General features: G+C 44.8%; 1 long non-coding RNA gene across 1 annotated transcript in view; it reads left to right on the top strand.

Annotated features, from left to right (window-relative positions):
- LOC120718014 overlaps window positions 1-17,303 on the top strand; it is a 141,297-nt gene extending 123,994 nt beyond the window's left edge. The window contains exon 2 of the long non-coding RNA XR_005692345.1: window positions 13,947-17,303. This is a non-coding gene — a long non-coding RNA (uncharacterized LOC120718014). The remainder of the gene's footprint in view (window positions 1-13,946) is intronic.
- The last annotated feature ends 959 nt before the right edge of the window (window positions 17,304-18,262 follow it).

The raw sequence follows: 18,262 nt of genomic DNA, 5'->3' as shown, positions 1-18,262 counted from the left end.
TTATAGACAAACCAACCTTACTGCCTTAGAAGAGGTAAAAACACCCCTGGGGCACTAGAGAGACAGATAGAAGCCCGGTCCAGTGAAGCCGGGAGGATCTGAAGGACACAAGAATATAAAACTTCAAAGGTAGTTTTAATAATAATAATAACTTTATTCATAAAGTGCTGAACAGCTATTTGAAACTCCATCCATCCATTCGCATCCACCTATCCTTTTCAGGGTCACGGGGGGCGCTGGAGCCTATCCCAGCAGTCATAGGGCGAGAGGCGGGGTCCACCCTGGACAGGTCGCCAGTCTGTCGCAGGGCCAACACACAGGGACAGACAACCATTCACACTCACATTGACTCGTGCATTCATACTTATGGGCAACTTAGATTTTTCAATTAACCTATCCCCCTATATGAAACTAAAAAGATAAATAAATAAAAGTGATACATAGCAATACAAGTAAAAAACAGAAAGAATTTAAAAACTTGAAGGCATAGAATTAAGACATGTTGGATAGGGTGAACAAATGTGTCTTCAACTTAGTTTTAAAAACCTCCACAGAGCAGCCTGCCTAATATCTTGAGGAAGGTTGTTCCACAGAAACGGGGCATGAAAAGAAAAAGCTCTCCAATAGTCTTTTTTCTGGCTCTAGGAACCTTTAGACAGCCAGAGTCCTGAGATCGTAGAGCACGAGATGGAACATAAAGGCGTGAAAGGTCGGAGAGGTATGAAGGTGCCAATCCATTTAAAGCCTTGTAGGTGAGCAGCACGACCTTAAAATCTGCTCAAACCTGACAAGGTAGCCAATGAAGGGATTTCAGTACAGGGGTAATGTGCTCAAATTTCCCAGTTGTAGTTAAAATGCAAGCAGCTGCATTTTGCACCATCTGTAAACCTCTTACCAAATTTTCTTTAGTAGCCCAGAAAGTATAGCGTTACAATAATCAATACGTAAAGACACAAATGCATGGACAAGAACCTCTGCAGTGTCGCTTGATAAAACTTGTCTGATTTTGGCGATGTTCCTCAAATGATAAAACGCGGTCTTTGTTATCTCTTTTACATGAGATTCAAAGGAGAGCACCATGTCGAACCACACACCCAAGTTTTTAACCTTGTCCCTGCAATTTATGACATAGTCATCAAATTTCAAGATGAAATTTTGGGGACAAGTGCTGAAATTTTTGTGGTCCAATGACCATCAACTCTGTCTTATCAGTATTTAGGAGCAAGAAATTATCCGATAACCAGCCCCTATAGACACAATTCTAATTTAGACACTTCAGCACAATTTCCAATGGTTAGAGGAACATAAAGCTGCAGGTTGTCAGCATAACAATGAAAAGTTACATTAAAACAATGTAAAAGAACACCAAGACGCAGCAGGTACATAGAATTCAATTCAATTCAATTTTATTTATTTTATTTATATAGCGCCAAATTACAACAAAAGTTGCCTCAAGGCGCTTCATAGATACAGAGAAAAACCCAACAATCATATGAGCCCCTATGAGCAAGCACTTTGGTGACAGTGGGAAGGAAAAACTCCCTTTTAACAGGAAGAAACCTCCAGCAGAACCAGGCTCAGGGAGGGGCAGGGCCATCTGCTGCGACCGGTTGGGGTGAGAGAAGGAAGACAGGATAAAAGACATGCTGTGGAAGAGAGACAGAGGTTAATAACAGGTATGATTCAATGCAGAGAGGTCTGTTAATACATAGTGAGTGAGAAAGGTGACTGGAAAGGAAAAACTCAATGCATCATGGGAATCCCCTAGAAAACAGCAATGGTCCAAGTATGGAGCCCTGAGGGACCCCATGTCTCACTGCACAGGTCTAGGAGAGATCATTTTTCAAGCTAACAGTCTGAGATCTCCCAAGCAGGTAAGATCTCAGCCATGATAAAACATTTCCTGTAACTCCAATAAAATGTTCGATCCTATCCAATAAAATGCAGTGATCCACAGTGCCAAACGCAGCACTTAGATCCAGCAGTAATAACACTGAAGTGCGATCATTGTCTATATTTACCAGCAGATCATTTACCACTTTGACTAAAGCTGTTTCTGTGGAGTGATTTGGTCTAAAAGCAGACTGAAATGCTTCAAACAGATTGTTAGTTGACAGATGCTCAGTGAGCTGCTTAAAAACAACTTTTTCAAAGACCTTAGACAAAAAAGACAAATGTGAGATGGGTCTATAGTTTGCAACCATGTCAACGTCTAGTCCAGGCTTTTTCAAGATTTGTTCTACCACAGCTGATTTAAAACAGACAGGGAAGACTCCGGTCATCAATGAAGTATTTAAAAGAAACAGAATGTAGGGTCCTAATACTGACCACAGTTCCTTTATAGCCCAGGCTGGTAGAGGATCCAAAGAACAGGTTGTACATCGAGCTGCTTTTACAACCTTAGTTAATCCAGACAGAGAAATAACCTTGAAGTCAGAGAACAGTTTATCAGCACCAACCGGCAAAGCAGCTGAGTAGTCTGACGAACTGCTCAAGGAGGGAGTAATCTGATTCCTAAGTGTTGCAGCCCTGTCTCTGAAAAACATAAGAAAGTCATGAGCTGTCAAATTTGAACTGACTGAACTGACTAATAGCTGACTTACTCTCTGTAAGTTGTGACACTGTGTTGAATAAGAGTTTGAGTTATGTTTATGACTCATGATGAGATTTGAAAAATAATTTGCTTTCGCTGCTGATATTGCTGGGGGGCGATCGTGGCTCAAGAGTTGGCAGTTCGTCTTGTAATCGGAAGGTTGCCGGTTCGAGCCCTGGCTCCGACAGTCTCGGTCGTTGTGTCCTTGGGCAAGACACTTCACCCGTTGCCTACTGGTGGTGGTCAGAGGGTGGTCAGAGAGCCCGGTGGCGCCAGTGTCCGGCAGCCTAGTCTCTATCAGTGTGCCCCAGGGCAGCTGTGGCTACAATGTAGCTGCCATCACCAGTGTGTGAATGTGAATGACTGAAAGCAGTGTAACATGCTTTGGGGTCCTTACGGACTAAGTAAAGCAAATGCAGGCCATTTACCATCGCTGATTGAAGAGAAGACAATGAGTCCTTCCAAGCCTGGAGAAATACTTCAAGTCTGAAAGATCTCCAGCAACGCTCTGCTTTTCTACAGTTTCACAAATTTGAGAGCTCCTCATTTAGCCAGGGCATAGGGTTCCTTTTTCTGACATTTTAACTTCTTTACAGGAGCAACAGAGTCCAACAGTTAAAGAAGTGTATTATTAAGGTTCGCAGTCAAAGTGTCCGCACATAACTCCTGGGTAAAAATGGGCTCCAACACATCAGGTAAATGTAATTTAACTCCAAGCAATGCTTTGGGGCTAATATGACGAGATGATCTGAGGGACCAGACAAAGAGCGATTCAGAAGACCCTTATGAAAAGAATATCGAGGGAACAGTTTACCCTGCCCGGGATAGGGTTACCGGGGCCACGCCCTGGAGCCAGGCCCGGGGAGGGTGCCCGAGGGCGAGCGTCTGGTGGCCGGGCCTTAGTCCATGGGGCCCGGCCGGGCACAGCCCGAAGAGGAGATATGGGCCCATCCTCCCGCAGGCCCACCACCCGCAGGAGGCGCCATAGGGGTCGGGTGCATTGTGTGCCGGGTGGCGGCCAGGAGCGGAGGCCCTGGCGGACTGACCCCCGGCTGCCAAGATAGGGACATGGAATGTCACCTCTCTGGTGGGGAAGGAGCCTGAGTTAGTGCGTGAGGTTGAGAGGTACCGGCTAGATATAGTCGGGCTCACCTCTACGCATGGCTTGGGCTCTGGAACCAGTCTCCTGGAGAGGGGCTGGACTCTGTCTCAGTCTGGAGTTGCCCCTAGTGAGAGGCGGCCGGCTGGGGTGGGTATTCTAATATCCCCTCGGCTTGCTGCCGGTACGTTGGGGTTTTTCCCGGTGGACGAGAGGGTTTGTTCCCTGCGCCTTAGGGTCGGGGAACGGGTCCTGACTGTCATCTGCGCTTATGCGCCGAGTGGCAGTTCGGAGTACCCAGCCTTCTTAGAGTCCCTGGGGGGGGGGGGGGGGGGGGGGGGGGGGGGAGACTTGCTGGGAGACTTCAATGCTCACGTGGGTAACGACAGCGAGACCTGGAGGGGCGTGATTGGGAGGAACGGCCTCCCTGATCTGAACCCGAGCGGTGCTTTGTTATTGGACTTCTGTGCTAATCACAGTTAGGCCATAACGAACACCCTGTTCGAACATAAGAGTGTCCATAAGTGCACGTGGCACCAGGACGCTCTAGGCCGTAGGTCGATGATCGATTTTGTAATCGTATCACCAGACCTGCGACCATATGTTCTGGACACCTGGGTAAAGAGAGGGGCTGAGCTGTCAACTGATCACCACCTGGTGGTGAGTTGGATCAGGTGGCGGGGGAGGACGCTGGACAGACCTGGTGCACCTAAACGCGTAGTGAGGGTGTGCTGGGAACGTCTAGCAGAGGCCCCAGTCCGCGAGATCTTCAACGCACACCTCTGGCAGAGCTTCAACAGCATTCCGAGGGAGACTGGGGACCTTGAGTCCGAATGGACCATGTTCAGCGTCTCCATTGCCGAAGCTGCTGCATTGAGCTGCGGCCGCAAGGTGGTTGGTGCCTGCCGTGGTGGTAATCCCCGAACCAAATGGTGGACACCAGAGGTGAAGGGAGCCACCAGGCTGAAGAAGGAGTCCTATCGGGCTTGGTTAGCCTGTGGGACTCCGGAGGCAGCCGACAGGTATCGACAGGCCAAGCGGAATGCGGCTTGAGCAGTGGCTGAAGCAAAAACTCGGGTGTGGGAGGAGTTCGGAGAGGCCATGGAAAAAGACTTTCGGACTGCCTTGAAGAGATTCTGGCAAACCATCAGGCGTCTCAGGAGGGGAAAGTGGTGCTCTACCTGCACTGTGTATAGTGCTGGCGGAGTGCTGCTGACGTCAACTGAGAAAATTGTCAGGCAGTGGAAGGAATACTTCGAGGACCTCCTTAATCCCACTGACACGTCTTCCGAGGAGGAAGCAGAGTCTGGGGATGAGGGGAATGACCCGCCAATTTCCGGGGGCGAGGTCACTGAGGCAGTTAAACAACTCCTTGGTGGCAGAGCCCCTGGTGTTGATGAGGTCTGCCCCGAGTTCCTGAAGGCTCTGGACGTTGTAGGGCTGTCCTGGTTGACACGCCTCTGCAATGTTGAGTGGAGATCAGGGGCAGTACCTGTGGACTGGCAGACCAGGGTGGTGGTCCCCATCTTTAAGAAGGGGGACCGGAGGGTGTGTTCCAACTACAGGGGGATCACACTCCTCAGCCTCCCTGGGAAAGTCTATGCCAGGGTGCTGGAAAGGAGAGTTCGTCCGCTAGTCGAACCTCGGATACAGGAGGAACAATGCGGTTTTCGTCCTGGTTGCGGAACACTGGACCAGCTCTTTATCCTCTCGAGGATACTTGAGGGTGCATGGGAGTTTGCCCAACCAGTCTACATGTGTTTTGTGGACTTGGAGAAGGCATTCGACCGTGTCCCTCGGGGTGTCCTGTGGGAGGTGTTGTGGGAGTATGGGGTGTCTGGCCCATTGCTACGGGCCATTCGATCCCTATACAACCGTTGCAAGAGCTTGGTTCGCATTGCCGGCAATAAGTCAGACTCATTCCCGGTGGGTGATGGGCTCCGCCAGGGTTGCCCTTTGTCTTTGGTTCTGTTCATAATTTTTATGGACAGGATTTCTAGGCGCAGCCAAGTGGCGGAGGGCTTTCGCTTTGGTGGCCTCAGAATCTCATCTCTGACTTTTGCGGATGATGTGGTTCTGTTGGCTTCATCGAGTGAGGGCCTCCAGCTCGCACTGGAACGGTTCGCAGCCGAGTGTGAAGCAGCGGGAATGAGGATCAGCACCTCCAAATCTGAGGCCATGGTTCTCAGCCAGAAAAGGGTGGAGTGCCCACTCCGGGTAGGGGATGAGTTCCTGCCCCAAGTGGAGGAGTTCAAGTATCTCGGGGTCTTGTTCGCGAGTGATGGGAGAAGGGAGCCGGAGATCGACAGACGGATTGGGGCTGCAGCTACAGTAATGCGGATGCTGCACCGGTCCGTCGTGGTGAAGAGGGAGCTGAGTGTAAAAGCGAAGCTCTCAATTTACCAGTCGATCTACGTCCCTACCCTCACCTATGGCCACGAGCTGTGGGTAGTGACCGAAAGAACGAGATCGCGGATACAAGCGGCAGAAATGAGCTTCCTCCGAAGGGTGGCTGGCCTCTCCCTTAGAGATAGGGTGAGAAGTTCGGCCATCCGGGAGGGGCTCAGAGTAGAGCAGCTGCTGCTCCACATCGAAAGGAGCCAGCTGAGGTGGTTCGGGCATCTGACAAGGATGCCCCCTGGGCGCCTCCTGGGTGAGGTGTTCCAGGCATGTCCCACCGGGAGGAGGCCCCGGGGCAGACCCAGGACATGCTGGAGAGATTATATCTCTCGGCTGGCCTGGGAACGCCTTGGTGTTCCCCCGGATAAGCTGGAGGAGGTGGATGGGGAGCCTCTTTGCTTAGGCTGCTGCCCCCGCGACCCGGTCTCGGATAAAGCGGATGAAGATGGATGGATGGATGGATGTTGTCGGGACCATACTGAATTTCACCAGAGAAACACACACATATGAAGAGAGAGAGAGTATGCATAGTATTCAAACAGCTACCAAACAGCCATCATAATTCATTATACAATGAGGAACAAATCAACAATTGACAATGACTAATTAATATTAAAATCTGTAACATAATGTTTGGAGTTTAGTCTGTTACTGTTACTATTTTTACCATTTCTTCTTGGAGCAACTGTAACCCACATCATTTCCTTAGGGATTGATAAAGTATTCTGACTCTGATAGTTTCAGGATGACCTGCCATTATCCAATCACACATCTGCTTACCTGTATCTGTTGCTCGTTTCTCCTCCTCTTCTCTTCTCTTTCTTCTAAACTGAGCACCTGATGGCTTTGAACTTTTCTTGTCCATCTTCCATTGGTTTTAATTTTGCACTCCAGCATGAACACAAATCCACCAACCCGAGGATCACCACAACATAACCTAACAGACCTACACCTTAGTTCACAGATTCAGTTTGTCTCTGGTTTATTTCTGGATTCAAATTATGAATCCATAATGGGCTTGGATTTACATCATTATGAATGAAATGTGCTCTATTTGGAAGCAGCTGGCTCGCCTCCCCTATCGACGGGTTGTGTGTGAGACTTTAAATCATCAAACTGTAAATTATAAATTTTAAATTGTTATTGATCCCTTTACCCCGAGTCCTAAAGTGTATATTTATTTTCTTACTCTTCTTATATATACTGTTTGTTAACTTGCACTGCTGTAACTGGAGCCTCGTCGTCTCATCTCTCTATATACTGGACTGTATGTAGCAGAGATGACAATAAAGTTTACTTTGACTTCAGCAGCGAGCAGGCGCACTGAGGGCTCTCGCTCACTTTCCACGTATAGAATTTCGAAAAAACATCGGTGCAAATTATAATGTCTGGTGTTTTCGCGTTTGTTGGTTTGTTTTTATTTTTGTTTTATTTTGCGAGTTGGTTATTAGATGCTGCTCCAGCCAAGGCTCGCGTGCGGAGTGAAGCGGAAAAAAGTGCGAGAGAGAGGGTGAGAGAAAGAACAAAATCCCCCACGGCTCGCGATAAGGCTCGCGTCGTTCATGTCAAAGATCCGGCTCTAAGAGCCGTTTCGTTCGCGACCGACGCATCACTATTTCTAATGAATGGCACCGAGAGCCTGTCATGATTACTTTGGAGTGATTTGTCTCATTTTCAGCCCACTGCTGCTCTGGCAACAACCACACACTAATTAGTATATGAACCTGCTGAAGCTGACTGCAGTGTGTGTGTGTGTGTGTGTGTGTGTGTGTGTGTGTGTGTGCATGTGTGTGTCTGTTCCTGTCTAGCTATCTTTGTGAGGACTGAAATCTGCATTCTACTATACTTGTGAGAACCAACAGTCATTTGTGAGGACACACAACCCGGTCCTCACAAATTTGAAGATATTTAAAGGCTCAAAATGTGGTTTTAGTGTTAGGGTTACAATTAGGTTATGGTTAGGTTTAGTGTTAGGCATTCATTTTTAATGGTTAGGGTAAGGGGCTAGGGAAAGCATTATGTCAATGAAGGTCCTCACTAAGATAGCTGAACGAGGTTGTGTGTGCGTGTGTGTGCGTGTGTGTCTGTGTGTGTGCGTGTGTGTGAGTCTGCATGGCTGATTTGTTTCATTGGATTCTGCCAGCACTGCAGGGAATGAGATGTTTGTCTTTTATGTCTTTAGTAACAAGTGAGAGCCTCTGTGTGAGGGACATTATTCACCCATCCAAACAAATATAGTTAAATCATCTCCTACTTTTTCACTGTTACTATCTCATAGATATTATAGAAATGTTTTAAACTTCTGTAATTTAATAACAACCAACATTCCATCTGTTTGATCGCTGGAGAGTTTACCACATGACAAACGGGAACCATACAGAATCTTCCCAGATACAGGACATCTCCCCTGAATTCAACTGAGTCTTGGTTAAACAAAGTAACTGTCTAAGTCATAGTCGGTGTCAGATTCTCATTGCAGTAAGGTGTCACTTAAGACTGAACAATAAGGATAGTGGAAATAATAAAAAATTAGTTGATCCAACAACAGGGTTTGTACAAGTAACTGAGGAACGTGATGGTTCCACCTTGGCTTTTTGTCTCTTCAGGAATAGTCCTGTTTGAAGGAGCTTCAAGAAGCTCTTCTTTCACTGCTTTTTGCTCAGTTCTTTATCAAGGTAACACTGCTTCAGTAATTCTAGTCATAAAATTGTCCCTGTTGTTGTCACTGAACTCAATGAGAATTGTTTTGATTTGATTCATTTTGTTTAATTACAAAACATGTGTTTGTCAGGTTTCATTATGTGTTTTGTGCCAATTTTGAGGTCTAGGGAGGCCAACTCATGGCTGATGGTGTGTTTTTCCTATTCTGTTATCCTTTATTACACTAGCAGATGTTTCAAATACACCATTAAAATTCGACAGAACTTGTTTGTGCTCGTTGCATCAGTTTTGACAAGATCTCTAACACCACTGCAGCCCAAAACCATTGAAACTTGAATTTATCACTCCATCAGACCTGCTGCCCCTGATTTCCAGTCCAGCAGTTGTATAATTCAGCATAACTCACCTTTTTCTTCCTGTTTTTATTTCTTAAGAATTGCTTCTTGACAGCGACGGCTTCACTAAGACCATTTCTGTCATTTGGTCAAGATATTTACAGAATAAGGAAAAAACCCTCATATGTGTGGATGCAGCACAGGTACCTATGTAGGCTCCGTGTAAGCCATGTGTTGGTCTGACAGCCATTCAGGGTGTACACTGCTTGTCCAGTGACATTTGGGATAATATTGTACCTCTCTTTAACACTAAGCAGGACATGAAGAACTTGGGTGGATGAATATGTAGAGGTCAGTCAGTTTATATTACTTGAACTGTTGTTTTTTTGTGCCTTTTAAGACATTTTATCTCAAGCATTATTATAAAATGCTGACCATCTTCCGTGGAAAGAATAACTTTTCATTTTCTTTAATCCTCGTCATTAAAACAAATAAACATGCTCTGCAGTAATACAGAGAAGGCCAATGTTTGAAGACTATGTGAAGGTAAAAGAACACAAGGAAAGAAGATTGAAGGAATTACTGTTGAAGAGTGGAGGGAATTCTAAACAATCATCGTGAAAATAGACTAAAGACTGGGCTAAAAAAGAAGATTGAAAAAGAGAAAGCGAGGTGTTGTGGCCGGGTGGATGCAAGAAAAAAATCAAGTCTCCTAATTGGCTTGTTAAGACTTGAAAGCCTTAAAGGAGAGACGGGTGGCCTTGACTGAGGGATTAACCAGGGGAAGATGAGAGTAAAGAGAAGGTACTAAAAGCAATCACATCCATGTGAAGGAGCAAAACACAGAGAGGGAGAGAGATCATTTGAAGGTGGGCAAGTGGTGAAGTTAAGTCATTTTGTTCAGTTAGTGAGTCTTTTTGGAAAGACTGATTCTTAGAAGTGCTTGATCTTTGGGTGAAGGTCAACGTTTTAAGGCTGATGGAATGAAACTAACGTATTCAGCTCACTGCTGCACAGGGCTGGACTGGTAATCTGGCATGCCCGCCATTTACCTGGTGGTCCAACACACTGATGGGATGGTCGAAGGGTCGCTGTGCATGTCCCTACATGTGCTGACAACAGACAGAGAGACATAACTGAAAGGGATCGATTCAAGGATTCAGCCACTCCAAAGTCTCAGGTCCAGTTTGGGGTTTCAGAAGTCAGAAGTGTAGCTGTCATGTCAGAAATAAACACAGCACTGAGATCGCCCTCAGCATGAAAATACATATAAATCTGTGTTAACATTTTGTGGTGGGTGTGGTCTGTTTCTCAGCAGCAGAGGAGCGATGGGGTCGTTACTCTAACCATCTGTCCCCTATCAAAGCAGCTCCAGGACCCAGAGGAGGCGTGAGAGGTTCGGATAGCAGAGCGGTGGCTGGAGCACACTCAATAGTGTAAAACGTGTGTGTGTAAAAAACTAAATAAAAATGACAACCTCAGCAGTTGTAGGGTGTAGGTGTGGGGGTGATGCAGAACTATGCACAGGTTACTTTAGCTTCCTCAAATGAGTGGCTTTTGTTTCTTATGTGACAGACATAAAATACGAAATGTGAAAGTAGAAAATAGCAGACAGAAGTGTGTGTACCTGTATGTGTCTTTAGTGGGGGGTGTGTCATTTTAAATTTAGGTGGTGGATCCACTCCACAGTGGGCTAACAAACAATTAGGCTGGAGGCATACAATCCATCCTTATTTAGCCTGCTCAATGCCAATCCCACTGGATTGGATTCCCACATCCACGAGTGAAGTTTTCAGTCTGAGGGCTCTATTGAGACTTTTCGTTGTCCTCTGTTTTACACTCCTCTCAAACTGAACTGTTACGTGATCACACAACTGAAGCTTTTTAATGAACACCTCCAGCAACTATAAAAATGTCCCTATGGTGTATGTCAGGTGATGTCGCCACAAATGCTCCCTAATCCAGGTATAGTAATGTTTTCCAGCTCCAACCAAAGAACCTTTACTTCAGTCTGTACCTGTATCTAGTAGTAGTTTTTTATTATTATTATTATTTCATATTTTTCTGTAACAGAGCCCTGTGAGCTGGTGACAATGGGAAGGAAGAAATCCCTTTTTACAGGAAGAGACTTCAGGCAGGACCAGGTTCAGGAGGTGGGCAGCCACATACTGGGACCCACTGGGAGATGTGGGGAAATCAGTGAAAATCAGTCAGGGGCAGAAAGGAACTGTGTAACCTTTGAGAATACACAAGTTGTTGTAATATACACTCAACGTCTACCCTGAACACACACACACACACACACACACACACACACACACACACACACACACACACACACACACACACACACACACAGTCTTGTAGTGTGCAGTATTTCAATAAATCCCACTGTGACAGAGGCCACGTGTGTGTGGAGGATTTCCCACACTGACACACACTGCAGCTGTTTACTGAGGAGTTTCACTGTTCATGTCTGGAGTTCAGCAGTTTCTCAGTCTGTCATGTGTCGGTGTTTGACGAGTCCACCTTTAAAGTTGGTGCCCTGCTCCATGGACTGTAAAACCAAACCCATAACATTTACTTACCTGAAGATACAAAAAGTGAAGCAGCCGGGTTCTTGAATATGAACTCATGTCAGTGATGGGCCTGCCTACAGACCAGGGTCTGTGTCTTTAAAATGTCACCTGATGCAGGTTCTTTCTCCTTTTTAATTGGTTAAGTGGAAAATGTTGTTCTTCACTCGATCAGAGCGCCCAATAGGAGGAGGGTGTAAACTGTGAATGCCTTCATATAAAGCTCAGGCTTTTAATGCTCCTGACTAAAAAGCCATGACGGAGGCTCAGACAGCATCCAGGCTGTAGTTCACCTATCTGACTCATAAACGAAGACAAAACTACAATATTCAAAAACTATGTAGAGGTTAAATGTGTAATGCAGGCTGAAGGCCACAGAGTTGTGTTTGCAACAGGAAAAGTGCTTTAAGCAGTTTGGTCAGTAAGACTTGACAAGACCTCCCACGGTGAAGTCGAGCCTCTGAGTACAGAATAAATCTAAAAGCACAATGCAACTGTACGTGCAAAGGTCCCCGACCTGCTTTGGAATCATATTTGCGCTTATAGAGCAAAAACATGAGTTTAAAATTATTTGAAACCAACTGAACAAAGAAGTTTCTCCTCAGACACAGAGGTCAGGGGGATCGTCCAAGAAGGGTGATGCTTTCCTCTAGAATTGATCGGCGGGTGGTGTTTCCTTAGATCAAAGGACTGAAGTGATGTTGTTGTTGAGTGCAATGTTCAAATAAGTTCTTTAGATGGTTTAATATGAAAGTGTCCTCCAATGAGACCACAGTGCCAGCAGAGCCCTCAGCTCGTTTCAGTGTGAGACCCCTGGTTTATATAGTGGTGCCTAATCAGACACAGAGCCAGCTGCAGGCCAGGGCTGCAGCATAATTCATCACAGTGATAAGAAATGAACTCCCTCCATAAAACTGAAAACAGTACTGGAACACTTCAGCATTTCCCCACATTCGCTCGTTTCTTCTAGGTTTAGGCTTTTCATACATTCTGCTGTGACTGTTTGGAATGATGGGACACAAACAGGAGAACAGCAGCAGACTGGGTTAATGACGTGCAACAGTGGCATGTAAACACAAAAGGGCTGGAAAGGAATGCTTGGGGAATGAAAAGTGGCACCTTTAAAATATCATAGTTGTAAGGCAAGGCAAGGCAAGTTTATTTGTATAGCACAATTCAACAACAAGGTGATTCAAACAAACAAACAAACAAAACAGTATATAAAATCAAAACAGATAAAATCAGAACAGTAGATGCAGTAGATGTAGATGACAGAGGCAGATCCACCAGGCTGATGTGATCCTGAGGAGATGAGTGCAGGTTCACCAGCAGTCTCTTTACTGTGCATCTCCCTGTCAGGGACGAGGAGCCAGTGTCCAGGCCACCAGGACCTGCAGCTCTATGCAGCTTTATGGGAAACAAACATACTGTCACACAATGGCTTGTTGCAGGTGGAGTGTGTGTGGGGTCGTGATGTTTTTCTGATTTGCATTGTATCGTTACCATGGAAACAGAGTTTGGCATATTATCTTTAACGAGAGTGCGTTCCCACAGTTTTCCTGTCCTCTGTTCTTGAAGTGAAAATATTTGAGTGGCTCAGATTCAAGTTTGCAGCTTTCACAGCTGACCCACAAAGACAGACGAACAAGTTACAGCAATGCAACAAAGCAAAGCAGTGTGTGTGTGTGCGTGTGTGTATGTTTGTGTGTGTGTATGTTTGTGTGTGTGTGTGTGTGTGTGTATGTTTGTGTGTGTGTGTGTCTGTGTATGTTTGTGTGTGTGTGTGTGTGTGTGTGTGTGTGTGTGTGTGTTCTATTCTCTTCATGACGTTCCTGGTGCAGTTTTTGATGTTATTCCCAGAGGAAATGTGACGTCACTCTGTCACTTCATGGAGGAGTTACTGTGTTTCTTCTTTGCAGTAACTTTATGGCTGATTGTGGAATATTTGGGAGAGAATAAAGGCCGGGTCTCAGTCCAGTTCTTCATTGCTTCTATCATTTATTTTATTTAAGTATTTTATATGTGGATTTTTGTCTGCGTGGCATCTTTTGTGGACAGAAACATTTCATTGTTCAATGTTTCTTTACTGAGAATATGCTGATAAACTTTGGATACAATAGAAGCGAGCACAGCTCATTCAGCCGCATGCTTTCAGTTTTGTAGATTTCAGGAATAAAAGTATCTCAAAATCATCATAACAGTTGCTCTTTATCACTGTTTTATTTCTGTAGCTTTGGTGTGAAACTGTTCAAATGTCTCTTTGTCTCTTTGTTTATTCACAGGTTGGAGAAAAAACATCCACTTTGCCAACATCTCACCGTGAGTAGGCAACATTATTTCCTTGTTTCCTAAATCTGTGAAATTAAATCGTCACATAAAGGCTGCAATGTGTGGAGCAAAAAGCAAAAGGTGGATGTTTCACTGAGTCAGGTTCATTTTTAGTTGTCCTTGACTCTGTGCTGTTAGTTTTAGCTAAATGTTGCTCTGTTTAGGCTCTGTTTAGGTAAAACAAAGGTCAGTAATTGGCCTCATTTAATCAAAGCCCAAACTCTCGCAGCCACTACGTTCTGCTATTTTGATGTGCAGTAAAATGTTGTGTGCTTTTATTAACTTACTGACTAACTGGTGTTCCCTGCTCCAACCCTTTGCTTCTTTACACCACAGAAATAACAAAGTGTTACTGTAACCTGGTAAAATTAAGCCTACAGGTCTCAAACCTGTAGTCTATATTACGGCCACCAGATGGCGATAAGTTTCAGCCCAGTGGAAGTCTGAGAGTTCTACTGGTTTTACCTGTTATTACTTTGCTGCTGAGTTACTGAAGTAACTGGCTTATCTTTGGTCATACTGAATAAAAACTTTGGTCCATGTCTCTCTTTGTGTAGTCGTAACTCAGTCTAAGGGTGAGGGTTCACGTCCAGTGGGAAACAAAGGAGAGCTGAGTTCTCTTCAATTTATACTTTTAAAAAAATGAGCAGAAAAAAGTCAAAAAAGATGAACCGAGTTTGTGGGTCCTCAGTGTTCGGGCGGTGTTACTTGCTGTTATTTCGAACTCTGGACCCCTAGTCTTCTGCTTAAGTGTTTACTTTGAATCTCCTTTTCATTATAAACTTTCACTGTGGCTGAGGCAACAGCATTGAGATAAACTAAGGCACATTCTCTGTGAGGTGTTTTTGTAGAGCTGCAGAAGCACCAAAAGGACTTCTGCCAGAGCACTGCTGGCATTGACAATTTAACAGCTCTGAATAATTTATTTCTCAGCATCCAGCAGGTTTTTAATATTTCTTTTTTTATTATTTGACTCACCTTGGAACGAATAGCATTTCATTCATTAGTGAGAATGAAAACCTGTATGGTTGTATTGAATATAGCCTCAGGTCACAACAACTCAAATGAGCCAAACTCGATTAATTTGAGGTCTGTGAAACAGAGTATGTGTGTGTGTGTGTGTGTGTGTGTGTGTGTGTGTGTGTGTGTGTGTGTGTGTGTGTGTGTGTGTATACAGAAACAAACAGGTGGTGTCAGCACTTCAGTGGCTATTCTTTTGCTTTTTTCACGTTAGCTGCACTTTCTCTCTCACACACACACACACACACACACACGGTAAGAATGGACACTCATATAAAGGATATGCCTCGAGTCTGATTACGTCCCATTTGTCCTCACATGACCTGTTGCTATAATAATGACCACTCTTTAAGGAGGAGGGGGATGTCATATCATCCAGATGTTGGTGGCATTTTCTCTTTCCATCATGTTTTCCCTGCTCAGATGATAAAACAGAAATATTAAGGTGCAGACACAACACACCACTGCCTACCAGTTTTCTTCTCCTTTGACATACTACATGTGTCCATCTCCGCCACTGTGCTAAAGATGTCAGGGCAAAAGGGTGTAATCCACAAATCAGCGCTGGCTCCGATGTATTTTTAATTCTAAGTTTATGAGAACACATTAGTTTGTTGCAACAAGAAATAAAGGTGAAAACTAAACTAAGACCCAAACTAACAATCAAAACTATGACGAGAGGCACGTGGACCTGAACAGGGGCAGAACTCTGAGACCTGACCTGACGTGGAACGAGGGAAACAGACGACCCGACACAGAGGACTGAAATACACAGAAGGGAAAGAAGGGAAGTGGAAACACCTGGAGAGACACAGCTGACACAAAAGACCACGATGCCACAGGGAAAAGAAAAACTAAACACACTGAGCATAGAAACACCAGACCTTTCAAAGTAAAACAGGAAACATGGAACACACAACATGCTGGACAGGAAATATGACATACAAAAAAGGGTGGATGGATGATACTACTGGCTAAACTAAAACTCAACTAGACCCTTTTTATGCAAAGCTAACTAACCACGTGCTACAATAATAATAACATTAATAGTGGTATCACTGTTGTGTGAATGAGAGCTGTTTGAAGTGCTGGATGGGTGAATGTGGCGCCTCCTGCTGTCAGCAGAATTAGAAACATGCTCCAGGATATGAATACCAGTTGTGAAATTAGTCTAAAACTTTTTGCATCTATTTTTAGTTCAGTGTTAGACAACGGACACAGCACTGAACAGACCGGTCCACAGGAAACCCTCTGTGGTGTTTTGGTGTGTGGGTAACGTCGTTGTTTCTCAGTGTTTGTGTGTTTGGGGAAGGGTGTGCTGTGCTCCTGGCCAACCACACCATCCATGTTCCTATTTACAGACAGACGCACACTTTCTCCTCCAAATGACAGAGTGAAAGGCTTCCTTCCACCTGTACATCACACTAATGGAAGGCACATGTGTTTGTGTGTGTTTGCATTCAGGTAAACACTAGTACCCATTCTGAAGAGTCATTCAGCTGGACATGAAGAATGATGCAGGGGGATTATTTCTACTTGTGATAAATATGTTTTAGTAAATATCAGCTCAAAAACATATTTTGCAATTGTTGCAGTTTTTGGAAGATGGAAAACAGACAGACTGATAACCTGATAACCTGAGAGGTAATCAATGAGAAACATGGTGAGACAAAAAGTGACAACATGCTCAGATAAGATCAGTGCCGTGTGTAAGCAAGTGTGTGCACTGTGTGCACTGTGTAAGACAGACAGAGGCCTGATGTAACCCTGTAAAACTGAGCATGCAGCAGCTCCTAGTCTCGTTAACTACATAGGAACCGAGAGAGCTGTAGCTGTCCTCACACATCACATTGCAATAAAATGAATCCTGACCATAACTCCTGCTTGTTTAACTGGAACCCTAACTACACTGGAAAGCCCACTCTTACTTCTAAAGGCCTTTACACATCAGACCTTTGTAATCTGTGTGAATTTTTTGTGCCATCAAAATATTTCTCAGGCTCACCAACCACGTAATTTCACTGGATGAGTTTCCTATTTTTCAGATTTTACCCATCAGATCACTGCAACAAATCACACACCAGTACTGAATATAAAGTGATGCAGAACCAGTAAAATAATAACTCAGACTGATCCCTGAAACTCTGCCTCCTCAAACGTGGTCACGACTCTGCCAACAAGAACTCAAACTGCCCCAGAAATACTAAAGCACGACACAGTGATACAGTTTCAGCTCTTTGATCAAACCATGAAATGAAGCCAGAATCTCCTTTGCTTCAGTTTCTTGTTCAGAAACAGAAACCAGCTCAAACATGGATGTTTCAGCTGACTAAATCATTTCGTGTGTAATGTTTTCATCTGTGTCATCAGCAGTGCAGGGACTAATTAAGTAACGTGTTACAGTAACTACATTATTATTGTGGTAACGAGCACGGTAACTAGTTATTATGCCAAAACCAGGAACGTGTTACTCGTTACTGGGATTTCGATAGGCTCGTTACTCGTTACTTCGTGTGGTGGCTATCGCGGAGCTTCCACAGATTCAGTAACATTAGCAAGTGGTGGAGGCCAGCAGGTGGAGGAGGGAAAGTGAAGGCAGAAGGAAAAGAGACCCGAGGCGGCCGCCGGTCCAAGTGTGAACTGAACTTCAGGTAAGAAGTTAAAACCTGCAGTCTATCTGGGTCAGATATGAACCAAGTTTAGGTGGAGTTTATTTTTGTTATGCTGACTTTTTCGTACTGCGTGCTAGCTAGCATGACGGAGTTTCTATACAGCTGGGTGGGTGCTATGATGTTACTGATATTTTGTTCATAAGGTTAGTTAGTAGAGTTGCCAACCGTCCCCTAAAAAGCGGAATCATCTGGTATTCAGAGAAAATATTACGCGTTTCGTGTTGAGGTGAAAAGGAACAGTTTGTCCTGTAATTCAGCTACAACGAAAAAGACACAAAGCTGGAGTTTTTCTGTCTTTGCTGCACGACTGCCTCTTCTCCTCTCATCCTCTCCCCTCTCTCTCCTGTCTCTCCTTCAATCATGAAACTGATCAATGATCAGCTGATCGACTCTCTTGTTTGTTTATCGCCCACTTTGCGCCGAAAGAGGAAACCAGCGGATGTCGCGCTAAACAACAGCAGCACGTTTAAGCTTGATCAGCTGTTGTTAGAATTTATTTAATATTAATTTCTAGTATCAGCTGATGTTTGCTGGAGCCACAGCTGTAAAGCTGCTGCTCATGATGTCGGTTTGGTTAT

The sequence above is a fragment of the Simochromis diagramma genome, unplaced genomic scaffold (assembly GCF_900408965.1).
Source record: "Simochromis diagramma unplaced genomic scaffold, fSimDia1.1 OVJJ01000024.1, whole genome shotgun sequence".
Lineage (NCBI taxonomy): Eukaryota > Metazoa > Chordata > Actinopteri > Cichliformes > Cichlidae > Simochromis > Simochromis diagramma.
Note: the sequence above shows the minus strand (reverse complement) of the source record. Positions and strands in the feature narration are given on the sequence as shown.